At 41.2% G+C, this 15982-nt stretch overlaps 1 pseudogene; it reads right to left on the bottom strand.

The window, feature by feature from the left end:
• Window positions 1-434: 434 nt before the first annotated feature.
• On the bottom strand, window positions 435-921 carry LOC105709095 (transcription factor BTF3-like; annotated as a pseudogene).
• Window positions 922-15982: the final 15061 nt, after the last annotated feature.

Below are 15982 nucleotides of genomic sequence, written 5' to 3'. Positions count from 1 at the left end.
TCTGAATGTATATTTATTTATTTATTTATTTATTTATTTTACACTACACTGTGAGTTTAAATCTTTAATCAAATTCCAAAGGTTATCAGCCATATTCCATGCCATGATTAGTTTTCTATAAGCAATTTTGTTTACTGCGTACAGATCAGTGTCAATGAAATAAAAAACAAAACTGTACACTAGGCAAAGAACTTCATTAACCTTTGTTTCAAACTTGATTCCCAGGCTTCTTCAGCTTAATTAGCTTCAAAGAATGAATTGTGTATAAGAAAAAGCTGAAAAGAGCTGCAGTGCCCGAGGGGCTTGGGCTGAAAAATACTAGAGATCTAGATTTTATCAGATCCATTAACAAAAATTTCTTAAAAAGCAGTCATAATATAAAATACCAGCTCCCAGTAACTCCTTCAGGTTTTAGCTTCAGAAGTTGACTCAATTCAGTTTGCCTCATTCTTGGAAGCCTCATCAAAATTCTCCGCAGGATCTGGAACTTCACCATCCTCCTCCTCTCCAGTAGCAAGTGGTGCTCTTCATCCACAGAGTGTTTGGGCGGAGCCTCAGCCCGTCTCCCGAAACTATTCAGACTGTCTGCCCCAAGCTGGTTTCAGATGCTGGGGAGCACTTCTGTCAGCTGCTTTGTCTCAGCACGGCCCGTGATGGTGAAAGTGTTCGCTGCCAGAGACGCCTGAACTTTAGGGTCGTGAAAGCGGATCACCGTTCCTTGGTTTGTAAACATGTTCACCTCTTCAGTACCAGAGATACTGTTTACCCCGACCTTCTTTAAGGAGAACTGAAGTTTTTATCATCTGCTGTGGCTGTTCTATGAACCACCTTCTTCTTTCTGCGAGCAGTTCCTTTCCCACCAATGCGCACTTGTGCCTGCAGTTTGGCGAGTTTTTCCCGGTTCATGATTTTTTCTTTCATCCTGTAGGAGCGGATAAGGGGCCACACAGGGGACTAGGGTTGGTGCTCAGGGGTCTTGGGCGGGCCAGCTGAGATTAGGCGCACACACGCGGGGACGCACGATCCTGAACATATATTTCTTTTTGTTAGAAAGCAAATTATTTTGTTAAGCATGTCATATGTATCAACTATGCCTTAACTCTAATTATTTGTTTTTCTCGATCCTTCTAAAGATGATGAGGTTAACTTTTTACTTCGTCCTCTACTGTTACGACAGGTATAGACTTCCTTTTGTATTCCGTTACTCATAACTCCACGTTTTGCCTTTGTAGATGCTTGGTGGCCTCTAATCTGTTCATTCCTGCGGGTGCTATTTTGAAAGTTTGGTTTGGTTTTGTTTTTTATAACATCTTTGCTTTTATTTCAGTGATAACCTCTTTTCGACTGGGCATGTCGCATTGGAGGTTCGCCCTTCTACCCATTTTTCCATTCCAACTCTTTAGGGTTAGGCCACAAAACGTAAATGTAAATGTGAAACAATTCCCATTGCTCATGTGGATGCTCATGTGGGATCCCCTCTCTCCGATGGCACGTGAACCCTGAATGGTCAGGCCGCTGGCAGCATTAACAAGTAGGATCGAAGCTTAAACCAGGAATATACGTACCAGCCATTGCGACACAAAGGAATCAATTCTTGTTCCACTCACACATATTTTTTCAGAAGACAGAAATACGCTCATCTCAGGACAGTACCTACTGAGAAAGAAATGTCTGACTAGGTATGTGATATAGACTGAAGTTTTTGTTCTCCACAAGCTCACACATTAAAGCCAAGTTCTCTAATGTAACGGTATTTGAAGGTGGAGCCTTCGAAAGGTGCTTAGGTTATGAGGGCAGATCCCTTATGAGTGACATTAGTGCCCACATAAAGAGACCCAGAGAGACTCCTCACTCCTTCCACCACGTGGAAACACAGTGAGAAGACGGATGCTTATGAGTTAGGTAGGCAGTTCTCTGCAGGTGTCTTGGTCTTGATCACAGCCTCCAGAACTGAGAATAATACAATTTGGTTATTTATAAGCTACCCAATTTGTAGCATTTTGCTACAGCAGTGCAAATGGGCTGAGACAGTATGTGATTTAACACCTTTGATTTTCTGGTTTCCCCAAGGGCTCTCTTGAGTCATGAGATTAATGCAGGACAGAGGTAAAGTGTGGAGAAGTAGTGAAAGGGCAACGTGGAGAGAAGCCTCAAGTAGACATCCTAACAGGAATGAAATAGAAGACCTGCTTGCCACCGGGCCTGGTGGCTCAAGCCTCTAATCCCACCACTTTGAAAAGCCAAGGAGGGCACCTAGCTTAAGCCCAGGAGTTTGAGACCAATCTGGGCAACATGGCAAAACCCTGTCTCTACAGAAAAATGCAAAATTATCTGAGCATCATGGCACATGCCTGCAGTCCAAACTACTCAAGAGGCTGAGGTGGGAGGATAACTTAAGCCAGAGAGGTGGAGGTTGCAGTGAGCTGAGATTCCTCCACTGCACTGCAGCTTCGGCAACAGAGCAAAACCTTGTGAAAGAAAGAGAGAGAGACAGAGAGAGAGAGAGAAAGAAAGAAAGAGAGAGAGAAAGAGAAAAAGAAAGAGAAAGAAAGAGAAGAAAGAAAGAAAAAGAAGAAAAGAAAGAAAGACAGGAAGGAAGGAAGGAAAGAGGGAAGAAAGGAGGGAGGGAAGGAGGAGGGAGGGGGAATGAACAGAGGAAAGAAGGGAGGGAGGATAAAGGAAGGGAAGAGAAAGGAGGGGAAGGAAAGAGAAAGGAGGGGAAGGGAAGAAAGAAAAAAGAAAAGAAAAGAAAAGAAAACTTGCTGGAAGCAGAGAGAAAGACGAACTGTGGTGCTTCACAGTAGCGGGTGATTCCTTTATGGCACCTGCAGGCATAAATTAATTAAATCTCACATAGACATGTATTCCTATCATGATAACTCCAATATAGAAGGAGGGTAACATTTTCAGAATATCCTGTTGACCAAAAAATATAACATGGTTTTAAAAGTTTTTAAATATAAAACTGAAAATGGCAATAAACTGGAAAATCAGCACACTCAATTGGTCTCTCTCTCGTCAGATATTCAGGTCTCATAAACTAAACAGGTTTTAATAGTGGCATTTTAAACACTGACATACGTAATCTATGAAACAAACTCTTCTAATGGATGACTAGAATAGACTGGTTTTTCGGTTTGGATTCAGCCATTCATCAGCCATTGGGCAAGATAGTTTTCATTAACTTCCTCCATTGTCAGGCGCTGTCTAGGCATCAGAAATGCAAAGGACTCTAAAACAGTCCATTTTGCTCTCTGTATTCATTGTGAGCAGCTGGATTCGGACATGAAAAGTCAACACAGCAAAGTATTACAGGAGCTGTGACAGCAGCATCTGCAGAGGAGGCTCACGGTGTGGGAGGCCAGGGTCCCTCCTTGTACAGTGCGGAGAGGTAAACAGCTGTTGCAGGTGGCGAGGGCTGGGCAGAGGCGTTCCTGGCAGAAGCAGCAGTAGAAGCAAAGGTACGGGAGATGTGGGGAAAGGAGCGGTGTGACAGCTGGAACTGGAAACAGCATGTCGCAAGAACAGGGTTGGAGGGAGGACTGCTGAGACAAACCACAGTAGCCAGGATACAGAGGGCTTTGTGCGCCATACCGAGGAGTTTGCGCCCATCCTACAGGCAATGGGAACCGTTCCAAGTTCTCAGTCAGGGTCAGCGTGATCAGACGTGTGTTTGGAAAGAGACGTTTGCACCAGGTAGAGAATGGGTTGGAGAGACGTGAGTCAAAAGCCCAGTTGAGAAACCAATTATTTAAGAGAAGACTGGTGAGGAACAGTGCTAAGATAGTAAGCAAGTCAGTTCACTGTTACTACTCATTTAGACAAATAATTAAGAACGTCTAAAATGCACATGGCTGTGCTAAATATCATAGAGGGTGTGCAGAAGAATATGACTAAAGCCCTGCCATCATTAAGATGACAATCTGGCAAAGCAGATACTATTAACACCACACGGGCTATACCGGGGGATGACGTGTAACCTGACAGAAGAGGTACTGTGAACATCTGTAGAGATTCAGATGGGAAAGTGAATACGTCCTGTTGGGTCAACCTGAAAAACATTTGTGAGTATTGTGGAATATCAGACAGGCTCTGAAAGAAGAGCGAGCTTTTTTAGGAGAACATTGTGGAGGAGAACTCACCAAGTGAGGTGACAGCATGAGAAAAAGGCATCGGGCCATATGCATAGCCCGCTTTTGATGAGCAGTGAGCCACCCTGTTGGTACTTGTAGAGGAGATGTGTGAACTGAGACTGGAAAGGGAGTTGGTGCCATATGGTGGAGGCTCTGACACGCAAGAGTGAGCAATTTATACTTAATTTGGTGTATCTTTGGGAAGCACCGAAGGGTCTAATGAAAGAAGGGACGTACTACAAGGTACCTTTGAGAAAGCCTTACCTATCATCACTGGATAGCATGAATTAACAATAGGGAAACCAGAAAAAGGTTATTTGCATGATCTGATAAAAAAGATACATGGGAAATGGAAGGAGGGGCCGGGACTAGAAGTCAATGCTATGGGTCTCAGTGATGGGTTGGTGGGGAGGGTTGGGGGTGGGGGCTGAGTAAGCTGAGCACCATACGAGATATACCTTCTCTTTGTGTCTTTCATACTGTGTTTTTACTGCATCACCTCTGTTTAGATATGTTTACTTTAGAATCACAAATACTTTTCATGATGCTGCAGTTGACTACAGTATTCTGTACATTTGCATGCTGTACAGGTTTGTAGCCCAGGAGCAACGGGCCATGCCGTATCTCCAAGGCTATACCAAATCTCATGTCGAATTTGAATCCTGAGTGATGGGGGGGGGCCTGGTGGGAGGTGATTGGATCATGGGGGCAGATTTTCTCCTTTGGTGCTGTTCTCATGATAGAGCTTTCACGAGATCTGAAAAGTGTGTGACTCCTGCCCACTCTGTCTCTCTTCTTCCTTCTCCAGCCATATAAGCCTGTCTGCTTCCTCTTCAACGTCCACCATGATAAAGCCGAGCAGATGCTGTCGTGCTTCCTGAACAGTCTGCAGAACTGTAAGCCAAATAAAACTCTTTTCTTCATAATTACCCAGTCTCAGGTGTTTCTTTATAGCACCGTGAGAATGAACTAATACACTACCTGTATTCTATCCATATATGTATATATAGCTATCTTTTATCTATGTATCTCTCTCTGACTCTCTCTGTATCTCTTTTGCCTGCCTATCTATCTAGTTATCTACCTATCTATCTGTGATGATTAATTTTATGTATCAATTTGACTAGCCTTTGCCACCCAGTTGATTGGTCAAATATCAGTCTACATGCTGCTATGAGGGTATTTTATAGATGCGATTAATATTTAAATCAACAGACTTTGAGCAAAGCAGATGACCTTCCATGATGTGGGTGGGCCTCATCTAATCAGTTGAAGGTCTTCAGAGAAAAGACAGAGGTCCCCAGAAGAAGAAGGAATTCAGCTTCCAGACTGTCTTTGGATTCAGGACTGCAACATGAACAACTGCCAGCATTTCAAACCTACTGGCCTGCCCTGCAGATTTTGAACTTGCCAGCCTCCGTAATTTTATGAGCCCATTTTTTAAAATCTCTCTCTCATTCCCTCTCTTCTCAATTTCTTTCTATATATATATCTGTATCCTACTGTATGCTGTTGGTTCTGTTTCTCTGGAGCACTCACCCATTGTCTATCTCATCTTTTTTTAAAAAGTAAACTCCACAGGAGAATACTATGTTCATTGCTTTTTATTTTATTTACTTACTATCTGTAACTATGGTCTATCTTACTCTCATCTGTATAAGCATGCTTCATATGGATACACAATGCTATGCATCTCCTGACTGATGTCCATTTAGGGAGATTGAACACTTCAGCTACATTGAGCATCCTTGTTTATACTCTTTGTGCATGTTTAAGAGTGTATCTGTGGTGTACATTTCTAATAGTGGAATTGCCAGGACAGTGGGAATGAACATACTACATTTTGATAGAAATTACTAAGTTGCTCTCTAAAAAGTTTGCACCAATTTACAAAACTGGCACCAGTCAATGAGAAGGGTTATTTTCTGTACTCCTGTCACCATTTATTATTGTCAGGTAAAAAATAGAATCTCATTGTTTTTGAAACAGATTTCTTTAACTGCCTGTGAAAATTAGAATTCAAAATTACAGCTTATTTTGTTTGTATCACTGCAAACTGGTGCCCGTTTATTTGGTCTGCAAAAACATATGCAGTGTTTTGATGATACGGTGAGCCCCAATGTTAATGCAAGCCTATATATAGCACCATAGGCATTCGGTTTTGATCTCTAGAGCTGCTGGCTCCATTGGCTCCCTCAGTAATTTGGTTAACCTCATAGTAACATGACTTTGCATTTGATATGATTGCACTTTCAAGACCCACCTAGAGCATTATGGTAGGTAGGCATTTATTGTTTAAAATTAAGGCTAAAAATTAAGTTTTGCATTTTATTAAAGTATTTGTAAAATTTTAATAAATATTACTGATTTTTTTAAAAACAGAGACCATTTGCTGTAATATCACAATCTATTTAATATACTATTATATATTCCTATATAATGTAGGAATAAATCCAACAAAATATTAAAATTTGTTGGGATAATTTTTTAATAAAAGAAATCATAAAGCTTCATTGGTCACCATTCAAAATGGCTTATATAAATGGACAGAGATCTCCTATCTATATAAGTTGGCTAGGATCATGTTTTAAAGATATCAGATCTCCCAAATCGATTCAATGTAATCCAATAAGAATTCCAATAGGTTTTTGGTAGAACTTAAAATGCTAAATTCAAAGTTTATATAAAACTGGCCATTTATATGTTTTATACAAAAGGGCCAAGAATAGCTAAGCCATTCATGAAATGGAAGAATCAAGTGGGAAGACTTGGTCTAACAAACATCAAGAATTATTATGAAACTGATGTAACAAAGGCAGGGTAGTAAAGGAGAGGACAGACGTAAGCAGCTCAATGAGAAAACATATGTGTACATTTTCAGAAGTGGCACTGTGGAAGCAAGGAGATGACTAGGTTCCCAACAAATGGTGATAAGAACATTGAATACCTGTATACGAAAAATGAAATTGACACTTATCTTACAACGTAACCAAATTAGTTCTATCGTATTAAAAGAAAAATTGTAATAAAGCCATAAAACTTTCAGAATATAAGATAGAAGTGTATCTTCATGGTCTCATAAATCCAAAAAAAGTACTAACATTTGTTGTGATAATTTTTAATTTGTTTAAATTTAAATTTAAATGTAATTTGTTTAAATTTAATTTGTTTAAATTTAAAACAAGTTAAAGTTTAATTTTAATTTGTTTAAATTTGTTAATTTTAAAATTTGTTGGGATAATTATTTCTCTTGTCAGTTCCTCTTACATTTTTAGCTTAATACTTTTATTCCCATTAATGAAAATAGTAATTAGACTTAGGAGCTAAAGAAACTATGTAAACTATTGAGAGCTGATTGTCCAATTTGGTATTCATTAAAGTATAAAATGCCATTTTGATATGGCTTAGTTGGGTAGAAATACAAACGAGATATTTTGTGGTTTGTTGGTTGCAAGAATAAAACAGGTTTTATCATTGCCTCCATTTAAGAGGAAATCTGCAAGATAACTCAGGAGAAGACTTTAACTGTGGAGTGCCCAGGTAGCCAGTTTTTCATCTGGTTTAACAAGAAGATGCCAATAGCTCATTCAAATGATCTTGCTAAAAATACATCAGTAGTTGAAATATGACATGTTATTGCAGTGATTTCTGCAATAATGCCTTCATAGGTTATAGTAAAACTTATTCCAAGAGGGGTAAGAAGGAAGCCACAATTTATGGACATTGCAACAAGCCGGCATCAGTAATTTCAACCAACGTAATTGGTGAGCTGCATGCTGAGAATGTGTGATACTCCACAAATGAAGAGATGCCACTAGAAAGACAGAGATTAGCTTTTCAGAGTGTGGCTGGGATGAGTTAAGGTAGCTGGGGTCCCGGTGTTTGGCCAGCAATGAAATCATAAATCGCAGAGCAATGGTTCCAAATGGTTTTGGCTAGAGAAGACGATGCTGTCTGACCTTCTGGCCCTGACACTTATTACTCCGAGAGAGTAAGCTCCCGGATTCTCCTTAGGCAGCCAACTTCAGAATGACAGGCCTGGGCCTGGAGAAATGGTTACCCCAAACCCCTGCCACTGATCCATTCTGAGGCGAGGCACAGGCTGGCAGGGAGTGTTCCGGCCACTCCTGTTTCTTGAATAAAGAAGGCATCTGATTGAGGGTGGCACAGTTAAAGGGCATGTTACACGCCTCCAGAATCGGTGTGACGCCTCTAATGCTACAGCAGAGTGAAGTCAAATAAATAGGGAGAGGAAATAACAAAAGATGCTGCTTTTGCTCAGGCTTGTTTCAGGGTTTAAGGATCTGGTGTGGAAACTGCCTGCAGAAAAGTTTGGGACCTTTGGCTCAAACATTTGCAATTTCCATTCAGGTAGAAATGGTGATCTACCCCATTATCAAAAACGTATTTATTTTGGCTCTGAAGCCTCTTATGTCAAAGCTAAGGAATTTATAATGAGAGAACTACTTTCGTAAGAAAAGACTAGGAAACTCACCTATTTCAAAATCTGCCTAAGCCCTGGCTCAGACTCCATCTGGCCAGTTATCAACAGGGCACTAAAAATGCAGGCAGAGGATTTTATTTTCTTTGCTAAGATTGATATACTATTGATAAAACTGATATATTGTTGAACCTATTTGACAATCAATTCCTATTGGAAGCCTCATTTCTTTATAATCTTGTAGGAGGTATTGAAAATATTTAAAGCTTGAAGGGTCAGCAAAAAATACACATACAGAAATTTCAACAGTCATAGTTGTAGAAATACTGGCAAACAAATTCTACAAATTGGAGAATTGCACTCATCCACAGATTAAAAATGAATTGGCAAGTATAGTTCAGTTGTTAAAAGAGGATAATATCCCAATGCTTGATATGAATAAAACATGTAGGGTGCACGTAGCCAGAGCCAAGCACGAATGCCAGGGTATTATTGATAACTGATGGCTGGCTGTTTATTGAATCTCCCATCCTCGGCACTTGGAACTTCTCTCTTGCTGTTTGCCTTGAATTTCCATATTGGACCTATTTACTTCTTTTCCCCCCCAACTGAGGACTCAAAACTAATTTGTACTTGTATTAAAAAAGCTTCCAGTATTAAACTTAAAGTTAACTGCAGGTGTACAAAGACTCTGTTAATCATTGTGTGTTTTCTTATGGCACATCCCATACAAAGTGTGTTTTGACAGAGGAGATGGTTCTTAGCTTTCAACTCGATATGCATGCTGTGTCTTTTTTTAATTTAATGAACTTTAGACTTATGACCATTCTTTGTGTGGCAGTTGCTATTGATCTGTAGATTGCTATCTGTCTGGATATTTATCCTTTCCAGCAAGTTTCATCTGCTAAATAAAAATCGGCCAATTCCTACCTAAGGTGACTTGAGAGGCCGACAAGTAACAGTCCCTGCTTGGAACTAGGCCAGCCATCCACGACCATCTCCAGCCACAATTTCTATGGAGCATACTCCGTGTGCCAGTCACTGTGTGTCTCCCTGCAGGGACACACATGTGCACTCCAGTGCAAACCGCCAGGCTTCTGTCCTTCGTAAGAGTCACTCGGCTAAGAGAGGATGTCCTGACTTTCAATTTCATCTATGTCCTCACATGTGAAATGTTTGAGCTGATTTTCCTCTTTTCTTTCTTTTTATAGAAATGGGGTCTCACTATGTTGCCCAGGCTTGTCTCAAACTTCTGACCTCAAATGATTCCCTAGTCCCAGCCTCTGGAAGCATGGGGATTACAGGCAGAGCCACTGGGTCTGGCCTGATTTTCTTCTTTGTGGGTTGACCAAGAGGGAAAATAACTGCCTCATCCAGCATTTATTCAAACAAGAGGAGATTTACAGCTTGCTACAAGAGGGGCAAGGCGTGTCTCAGACATGGGTGCAATCTCACCAGCTCAGCTTGAGCTCTCTCTCTCTCTGGCTCCGCAGCTGTCCTCAGTTCGGCACCCAGCTGAGAGTCGAATCCAATCTGGGGAAGCTCTGACCTGCTGGTGAGGCGAGGTGCAGAAGGAGTCCCTGACTGGCCACACGCACTCATTTGTTTACTCAGAGGCGAAGGCAGTTTTCTGTTTCTATAGTAATGGCACCTGCAATCCCCACAGCTCATGCACTGTGGAGCCAAGCTACACCACTAAAACGTTTAACTTCAGAGCTCTGGCTGCCTCACAACTCTGCCTTTGCTATTCCTCTGAGTTCTTAAAAGGATTTTTCGTATTCAAACGTTTTTCACTGTGGAGTCTTGGTCCAAAGGAAATATCTGGCAGAGAAGAGATAAAATCAAGCCTTTTCGGCTGCATCTTGAATACCTGAGGCCTGGCTCTCTGGGCATCTCTCTTTGTTTCCCCCAGGGAGTTTTCTGGGTACAGACCTGAGTGTGGCTGTAGGGTGTGGTGCTCATCTGTAGGGGGTGCTACTGGCTTCATAAACATGAGAACTGGACTTGGAAGTACTACGTCCAGCCCAGTCAACTACAGCAGAGGGCCTATGTGGACTATAGCTTCCAAACCACTCTTCTGACTATGCAGGGGTCATAGATGGAGCTTTCTCAGAAATATGTTAACTCTAGGTTACACGTTCTCAGTGTTTAGCAGAAGGGAGTTAGGTCTTAGGAGGTAAAGGATGTGGGACAGATAGCTGGCGGAAGGCCTGGGGAAGAGCTGCGAGTCTGTCTTGTGCTGGAGAAAGGAGCCACTAGAAGAGACATCGCAAAGCAGCTCTCTCTCCTTCCACACTTAGCCATGCAACCCTTCTCCAGGTGCTTGGGCTGCCAAGGGGTATTCTTTGATCCTTTTATAATCACAGTTCCAGCCCACAGAAAGAGCTAGGAAAACCTCAGGTCCCCGAGGCCCAAAGGTGGTCAAGAAGGAATGATGAAGAGGTTTAATTTTTAAAAATAATGATACGATCTTTCTGCTTTAATAAACTGAGAATTTTATGAAGTTCTAAAACAAAAAGAAACAACAAATGATTATTTTGTCTCTTTCACCCTTCCTTGAATGAAAAAGAAATTCTTTAAAAATGAGCCGTTTCCCCATCAGCTTTGTTTCTGGGTCCCTGTGATGTCAATCTTCCCATACACCCATGAGTGGTATTGAATAGCAGTACGTCTTAGGATCTGAAATTCTCTAGTTTCTAATGTATTCACATGACATCAATCTGTTAAACAGATGATATTTAACTTATTTAAATGTTTGATTTTTTTTATTTCTAAAAGTCATTTAAAGCTAGTCTTGAATAGCTAGAATTCATTCCGGATTTTCTTCAAATCTTTCCGGATTTAATAGCACAATTTGTGTTTCATGCCAGCCCACCCAGGGTGTTAGCAGAGATGGAATCTCTGATACAGTGTAGTTTTTAATGGCCTGTTACATTATCCTTTTCTATTAGACTCTATAAATATTGCAATGCATTCCCAAATAGAACACCAGTTGAATAAAACCATGGGTTTAACTTAATATTATATTATTTCTTAAGAAATAATAATGTGAAAAATACAAAATAAATGCAATTAAGACTTCAAATACCTTTTATATGACAGCCAAGCAAAACTTAATTAAAGTTAATCATAAAAGCTTAAAATATCATCTATTTTACGTGATCATTTTGGTACAGTATGTGTCAGGGACCTATCTATAAGCCAATTGTCTTTTACTGCAGAATTATATAGCTTGAAAAGCAATAGTGTGAGGATAAAATATTTAAAAAGAAGTGAAACAGGAATAAGCGTTATTTGACTTGAAGGCTTGGATGCCGCTTTCACAAAGATTTGCTTTTTATGTGGTATTAATCAGTTATTATAAAGGCAGAGTGGTTAATAAAGTCTTCTAATCCATTCTGCCAAAATCGGAGCTTGGTTTTTGCAAAAATACCCGCGACATTTTAGTTGGACTGGGATATAAGGTGACTGGAGGATTAACTGCACATACCGATGAGAAAGGCATCATCTATGCCCTTTAATTTAAGTTAACAGGAGTTTTAGTGCCTTTTCAGGAACCTCGTTCCAGGTATTTCATGGTCAGTCTTTAAGTTAACACTGTCTTCTCATGCTACAAATACTTTGGATGCGAATTATCCATTTAGTTGTATATTAATTAATTTTGCTCTAACGTAAGTCTATTTAATTTGATCCTCTCTTCTTGCTGTCTGGCCACAGAATGAGAAACACTCTGGGGAGGAAGAGACAAGCACCCCTTCTCTGCCCAGGACTTCAGCTAGGGAGTCCAAACCCGAGCATACATTGTCCGTGTAGCTGGAGAGGGGAATGAAGATGAGACCACCTTACAGGAAGCCCGATTCTAAGAATGGAACAGAAATTTGAAAATAACCCTCCTGATTTTATGTTATTTTTTGAAGAACTGTCCCTGAAACTGCGATCACATATTCCCGCAACATCTGAGCATATTGTGATACCTAAAAACAAAAGCATTTGTTATCTTGTATGCCAGATTTTATACTTTAAAATCTGATATTCAAAAGAGTTTTTTTCTGAAGAAATGTCCCAACACAAAGAAAACAATAACACAACAGCACACACACAGAGAAACAAAAGAAAGAAATTGCAGAGACTATCAGAGGAGTTTGCTTTTACTAGCATACAATCGAGAAAAATAGGGAGTAGAAAAAAACCTACTACATTTTTACTCTACCTAATTTTTCTTATAAATAATTTCTTTCCACCAAAGAAGAAGGCAATGAAAGTTTTCCAACTCATTCTTTTGTTCCAGAGATTTATTGCTGTGAAAATGTTAGCTCTCATCTGATTTAGTGTCTGGGTGGTGGTGTTCTCTGGTAGAAAAAGAAATCCCTTGACAAGCCCAGGCAGTCTTGGCCCCTGGAGGTCTTCCAATAATTAGAGTCAAGCAAATCCTGGGAGGAAACCAGTAAGTCTGAGAAGCATTCCTCTTGTCTCTCTGTCGTTCTCTGCGCACTTGGAATTATTCTGATAAAGCCACTCTGTGTCTCATGAACGCAGCTTGCTAAGCTGTTGAAACTAAGGTAGAGATAATTGACGGGAGATGAAAGAGCCTGGATGCTGGGCTGGAAGCACTGGGGGTGTGAGCAGTTCTGAGCTGCAAGCTGCAGTATCATGTGAGTACAGACAGGCAGCGTAAACACGGTGATTACGGGCCGGCTCTTTCAGATGAGTAAACCATGTGGGAGTAAACTCCAGGCTGCTTTTCCATTGCAGAAACAACAGTTTCAGGTTCCTGCTGTTTCGTTTGATTCATTTCTACTGCAAGGCTCTAGCGGTATAAAATGGCATGAAAGTACCCATTTTGCAATGTGCTGGGATTACATCCTGCAGCATGAGAGCCTGGCCAGTCTGCCCAATCTCTGAGTATGATCACAGAAAATTCAGCTGTGCTATAGAATAACTGCTCTTAAATGAGGAACGCTGTCAATAAAATTGATCCTTCCAGAAACCCAGAGGCAGATTGGTCATACGTTGAACATGCTTGCAGAGTCACTGCCCACTTACCGTCCCAAGACGGATGGCCAACACATTAAACCGAGAGAGGCATTTAAATTCGATGACTCTCTAGTTAGGGAACTTCTGATCCCAGTAATTTCAAGACCTGCATAATGGTGGAATCTGCCTCTCCTAATCTGTCTTTCTATTCCCTCTTCCAAAGGGAACCTCCACCCTTGTGAGGCCAGCCTTGGACCATCTAGAATTATCCCTGACTTTAGGTCTTCATTAATATATGACATGTATTCCCTATCAAAGGTTTTATTTATTTTTACTATTTAGCTATTTCCTAGATTAAGGTGGTGATTTACCTTATATTAAGCTGTGAAAGTTTTTATTGTTTTAGTCGACACATTAAACCTAGAGGCATCTAAATTTTATGACTCTCTAATTAGAAATGAATTCCTAGAATTTTTTTCTAAGCCCTCTGAAGGGACGGTATCCCACTAACCCTAACACGATGGGACACAAAGAGAATTGAGCAGAGTAGATTGGAGGTTACCTTGAATTTTCTTTAAAGCCCTGGATCTCTCTGGGGAGGACTGATAGATGTCCCTAGGAGTTCATACGTATAATGCTCTCAGAACAGTGTCTGTGGCCTAGTAAACACCCAGTGTTAGCCTTTATCTTTTCTTCACTTTTCACGTTTGGTAGTAAAGACAAAGCTGGATATCTTTTGAGTCTTACAAATAACCAGTGTGAAGCAGAGAGGTGAGAAGACTCCCACTGCTAACTGAGGTGCTAAGTGAGAAGATAACACCACCTCACCTGACCTTATGCCACTGCCCTCTAAATTCTGTTGATTCACGGATTAGAGAGAAAGGAGATGAACAGGCTCCTCCCCACTTTCTAAGAGCCCAGTCTGGCCATATTTCCAGCTATAAGCAAGTGGTGGATGTGCCCAGCCTTTGCATGTTGATGTTTCTTTCACACGTGCTGAGATTCAGAGACGGGAGGAGACCGCCTCCCATGGTCAATTTCTAGGGAAGGGCAGGATTGAGATTTTCTTTTCTACCACTGGTGAGACCAAGGTTAATTTGAAAGATGATCCAGGATGTACAAAGAATTGAAAATGCACCAAAAAAAATGTGTCGAGCAATGTTTTCATGTAAATGCTGATTTACTTCAGATGCTCATCCGACGAAGCGTTGGGTGTACACGATTTGTGGAACTTTTTAATGGCAACAGAATCATTGCCAAATTTTGTTGGGCCAGTGAAATGCAAATAGGCCCTGTCTACATGTCCTCTTGAGGAGATTTCAAGCCTCCACTCAAAGGAAGTCCCCTTCAGGGTTCCTCACAGGCTCCCCTCATCACTGGATATAATAACTCTGACTTGCCACAGTCTGGTTCCCTGTACATGTCAGCATCCCAGCTCAATGTCTGTTAGAACCACGTACAACATCTCGTGCTCTCTGTCCACTGCCTCTTCCTGAATGAGTCTGCCCACATCACATGTTCTGATGCTTTGGAAAGCCTAAAAACCGCTATACAACAACATAAAAGCAAACATAAACTCACAATACCATGCTTATTAGTCCATTCTCACACTGCTGTAAAGAAATACCGGAGACTGGGTAATTCATTTCAAAAAGAGAATTAATTGGCTCACAGTTCTGCAGGCTGTACAGGAAGCACAGCAGCTTATGCTTCCGGAGAGGCCTCAGGAAGCTTCCAGTCAAGGTTGAAGGCAAAGGGGCAGTGAGCTTCCCCCCATAATGTTCTCATGGTAGTGAATAAGTCTTACAAGATCTGATGGTTTTGTAAGTGGTTTTCCCTTTCACTTGGCTCTCATTCTGTCTTGCCTGTCGCCATGGAAGGTGTGCTTTTAGCCTTTTGCTGTGATTGCGAGGCCTCCTCAACCATGTGTAACTGTGAGTCTATTAATCCACTTTTTCTTTATAAATTACCAAGTCTCAGGTGGGGTTGAAGCCCCCACACAGAGTCCTCATTGGGGCACTGACTAGTGGAGCTATGAGAAGGGAGCCACCGTCCTCCATACCTCAGAATGGGAGATCCGCCGATAGCTTGCACTGTGCACCTGGAAAAGCTGCAGGCACTCAATTCTACCCTGTGAAAGCAGCCAGGAAGACACTATGCCCTGCAAAGCCACAGGGGCAGAGCTGCCCAAGACCATGGGAACCTATGTCTTGCATCCCTGTGACCTGGATGTAAGACATGGAGTCAAAGGAGACCATTTTGGAACTTTAAAGTTTGATGACTGCCCTATTGGATTTTGGACTTTCATGGGGCCTGCAGCTGCTTTGTTTTGGACAATTTCTCCCATTTGAAATGGCTGTATTTATCCAATACCTGTACCCCATTGTATCAAGGAAGTAACTAACTTGCTTTTGATTTTACAGGCTCGTAGGTG

This window comes from Aotus nancymaae, unplaced genomic scaffold (assembly GCF_030222135.1).
Source record: "Aotus nancymaae isolate 86718 unplaced genomic scaffold, 86718_ANA_hifiasm-v0.15.2.pri h1tg000161l, whole genome shotgun sequence".
NCBI classification, from domain to species: Eukaryota; Metazoa; Chordata; class Mammalia; order Primates; family Aotidae; genus Aotus; species Aotus nancymaae.
Note: the sequence above shows the minus strand (reverse complement) of the source record. Positions and strands in the feature narration are given on the sequence as shown.